The following is a 5,000-nucleotide window of genomic DNA, read 5'->3' on the forward strand; positions in this document are numbered from 1 at the left end:
TGGTAAGGGGAGTATTGGGATGTTGCTAAGTTTAGGGTTGTGTCCAGAAAGTTAGCAGTTTTGTGGACGTTTTCGAATGTGATAGAGAGGTTTAGGTTAGAAAAGAATTTATGTAGGTCCTTTCTTTTTTTTTCTAACACCTCTTAACACCCCCATTCCTCTATCATTTATACTATAATACCTTTCTCTCTCTATCCCCACTCCTACTTTCAAACTACCTCCACTGACCACTGACCAACCTTTATCTTAATTTTTCTTTTTCTTTTCCTTATTCTTTTTATTTATATCTTCAGGAGTTTTTTCTTTATTTTTGTTTTTACTGATCTTCTTTCTTCTTTAATTCTTTCTTCCTCTCCTCTTTTTGTCTCTATTTGTTTTTGTCTTTCCTCTCTTCCTATTTTCAATTTGGCCAAACTAAAACACTCCCTATTACTAGGTCAGTTGAAACACAAACCTCGAATCTGCTACATTCTATATAAATTCCCTACTGGGAAGGACCAACTTTAAGAGAATCTTACATTGCTTATAAACTTTACATTTGGATGGACTCATATTAAACTGTTAGACTTTTGGATTTTACTCAAAGGATATTGGAATAGTACACATATATACCATTATGCCTATAAAGCGGATTTATGAACTCAATAACCATACATATCTTACATTTATTTTCTTTCCTCCACCCCACTCTCTATTTATATCACGTCGAAACTAACTATAATTTAACTTTTCCCCTCACACCGTCTCCAATGAAGGGATATTATTATTAATTAGCATTCTAGAAACAGCTGTAAGACCTTCTATCTATAAATGCTCTAATATATATACAGCCTTGTTTTTTTTATTTCATTACTCAAAAAATTCATATATACACACGCTGACATAGAACCAACGTTGAACCCTTTATTTGCAATATTACCGAATCTGGAACTTAACTATGTTCTGTCTTTAGCACATATTCAGCATTACCTGATACCTTTGGGTCTCAATGACACCATTATCTCTTTTACGTATGTTTGTATACATGTATGTATGTATATTGCTTTTTTACGTTTCAAATTAATGGTGGAGCCATGTGGGTGCAGCACTGTTTTACTACACTGTTATTATTGACAGACCCCTCCAGTATGTGGCAATTTTGTTGTATAAAGGTGTTTGATGTCGCTATACTCCTTTGCACATCCTGCTGCGAGGTAGGGTTATCTGGGACTCTCGACAGGAAAAGGTCCACTTTGATTTGAAAACGCATACATTCACATTGTGTAGGTCCCTCGGTCTCTTTGGGAGATTATTAAGAAGGTGTGGGCCCCTGAACTCAGGCTGTTGCAGTAACTGGTCCTAATGTGCGATGGCATGACTAGGAAAATTTGGCACAATTTCTTTCAGGATCTTCCAGATGTATATCACTGTATACACCTCTAACCTTCCGTCCAGGGAGTAGAGTCTAAGCTGTTTTAGCCTTTCCCACTGGCTGAGCTATTACAATGAGAAGACCTTTGTGGATTGCTTCAAGATCCGCAGTTAATTTTAAACTGTTGTGTGATCATAGCTGGGAGCAGGAAAACTGATTCACTAAATTTAACTGCATATTGTTAGGGTTTAGTGTATTTATTCGTGTTCAGCTGCTAATGCAGTCAGTGAGTGGAGATTTACACTTTTTATTCAGGTCAGAGAATGAAAATACGAACATAAGAAAGGACACGTTTTGTATTGAAATACATTTTTTTATTGATATTAGAATCCACTTGTTTACAATACAATAAAAATATGATACAAATTAACATATCTATGTCTTATATTTCGCTTTAAGGAAAAGTAACAGAAAAATATATTTAAACATTTTTACAATCATTCCACGGATGATAAATATAATAGTAAGTATATACATAGAAAATCTTTTAAAATATATCTTTATATCAGTATTCTCTAGCAGTTCACATAATCATGAATTACATCGTAGTGTCATGTTAAATAACTACGGACGCTAGCTTTCTTTATTTGAATCAATTAGTGAATATAAAATTGTTTTGTAAAAGGATGAGCAATGATATGAAGGAAAACATGTAAGTATAAATCGATGCATAGTGAACTTACTACGTGAACAAATTTATGAAACGCGTGTAATCCTACAAAAGTCAGGTTTATAATGTAGCATATGTTCATCTGTCAAGCCTCCTAACTTTATATGCCATTCTATTTCTCTCCCTCTCCCCGTCTGTATGTATATATGAATGTATGTATGTATGTATGTATGTATGTATGTATGTATGTATGTATATATATATTATATAATATATATATATATACACACATAAATATATATAATATATTATATATATATAATATATATAATATTATAAGATATATATACGTATATATACACACACATATATATATATAAAAAAATATACCAAATCATCAGAATTTTACCATTATTATCAGAATGCTGCATAGTAAGAAAAACATGTGCACTTTCAGTGTATGCAGTTCCGTATTATATGCATTGTTGATATTTATAATGAGGATTAACCCTGAATATCGAAGTATTTAGTGTTAGGGACATGTAACGTATATGTAAATTCATTCAACACAATTTATCGGTTTCAAATATTTATATATAAAGAATCCTGATATGGGATTAGGTTACAAAAAAGGAATGGTTAATTGAGTTAAATATTGATGGTAGGCAAGATAAGAGTTCTCTCCTTCTTTACAAAATAGAAAAAAACAAAATAGCAAGAAATATATTTCATTTAGAGATCTGTCTTTTGGTCATGTATGTATGAATGTATTTTTTAAATGAATTAGAATATGAATGTAAATTTTGAGATAATTCTATATACACGTATATATTCAATTTGTATGTATATGTGCATACGTGAGTGATTTTGTAGGTGTGTTTGTGTGTGCGTTTTTGTGTTGTGGTATCTATAACAAAAGACAGAGAGAGAGAGGGAGGGCGAATGATATGCGGAGCACGAAACAATGAAATAGCGTCGCAGAGCACCCTTAATTTATACGCTTGTATAATTTGTGTGTGTGTGTGTGTGTGTGTTGGTTCGTATATGTTTCTTATAACAACCACACAGTGGTTTACTTAAACTTCCATAACATTATGAAAAACATTTGTGTTACACACAATTGAATGTTTGATGATGTTGGCCGATATTACGATTCATATTCATCGCCATTTCCTCCGGATATTACATCGACTTTCCGTGCACAAACACAGGCTGTAGGAACCTCGATGAGACTTGGTTTATAAACGTACAGTCCATCAACACATTCAGCTGTACGTTTCAGGACAGTCATTGGAGTATACACCATCACACATTGGTGGTTACTGTCAGAGTCCAGACAGTCTGTACAGCGACACACGACCGACTTGTGCGTGATTGGAGGAAAATATGTGGAATTGTGGGTAATTTGCAGGTACCATGGGCAGGTTGGTTGAACGCTCGCGTATGATATCAGTAGATAAGGAAGATGTAGGGCAAGTTTATCCCCTACGGTCAGTGCTTGTTGGTCACTTCCAGCTGGAGCTATTCAGCTGGTAGAAAAAGTTATTGCCGATCGCTGCGTTGTAGAGTTTCTCGTACTGGACTTTCAAGTCGTTTGGTATATTACATTGAGTCGGAATTGACGCCGAGGATATGAACAATACGGACGTTGGTGAGGAGAGGAGAACAACAAATCTTGAGCGAGAGAGAACTGCGTGATATAAAATGTATATGTGAAAATGAGTAATTACGGTTCAATATAACACACAGCTAAATGAATAAACGAAATCAAGTATTATATACTACATCTATCGCTCACACCAAATCACTCACTTACTGACTGTCTTACTGACTGAAATGACTGACTGACTTTTTCACTCATTCCATATTAGGCCCTTATATCACTTATCATTCGTTTAATACTATAAACTATATTTTGAATTTTTTTAAACACTTAAGTACGTGTGAAAATAGGTATGTTTAAATTAGGTCCGCTGGACCGTACAGTACAAGCCATAATTCAGGTAAATTTCAAATAAAATGTTAAAAAATAAAAGCTTCAACAATAAAAATTACAAAAATAAAGTAAGAAATATATATATATATATATTATATATTATATAATATATATATATATTATAATTATATATATTATACATATATGTAAATAATATGTATGTATAAGAGGGCTAAAAGGAAAGTATTATGAATGTGTTGAGAGAAATTAACTTTCTTTGAGTCGATCCGTGACTTCAACTCCGTCCATAAGCATCGTTTGCTATGAAAATATATTTCGAAGAATGATTCCGTAGCTTTCTAAAGCTCTATGAACAGAGTTTATGCTTACTTTAACAGATAATTTGAGGTGGGACATGTGTTCAGTGGTTAGAGCATTGAATTCGTGCCGGGCTGTGTTTTGTATTCTAACCAAAGCATTTTAATTCGCGTTGCTCTACTCCCCTAAGCTGTGTGTAATTAAGGTATGTGTCACTAGTGCTAAGCGGATGTCGGCATTTACCTCACTATTAAACTATCTATGGCCTGGAGATGGATTCTCTATGTACTGGCCGGATTTGATACTTAGATGAGGAATCTTATTGGAAGAATACCTGGGACATTCAAGATCAAAGGTGTTATTTACTTTAACAATAAATAATTAAATAGAGAGGGAAATGAATACAGAGTTTATGCGCTTCAATATCCTTCTGTTTTAAGGTTCTTAAATCTCTGGCACAAATTCTCTTCAACACCTGCCAAATGTGTGCTCTCAGAAACCACTGCAATTTTAGTTAAATCAGAAGTGAGATTAAGAAATAAAGTGTTTTTTAAAAGAGGTATGAAATATACGGGGCAATATAATATTCTATATATATATATCCGAATATAGATATGATATATATATAATTAACAATATAGGTAGCAAAAAATTCCACAGAAATTATTTTTGCCACCAGCGGTCTAGTGAGAGAAAAAGGAAATAGTCAGAGACTATTAATAAAT

Source organism: Octopus sinensis, unplaced genomic scaffold (assembly GCF_006345805.1).
Source record: "Octopus sinensis unplaced genomic scaffold, ASM634580v1 Contig16068, whole genome shotgun sequence".
NCBI classification, from domain to species: Eukaryota; Metazoa; Mollusca; class Cephalopoda; order Octopoda; family Octopodidae; genus Octopus; species Octopus sinensis.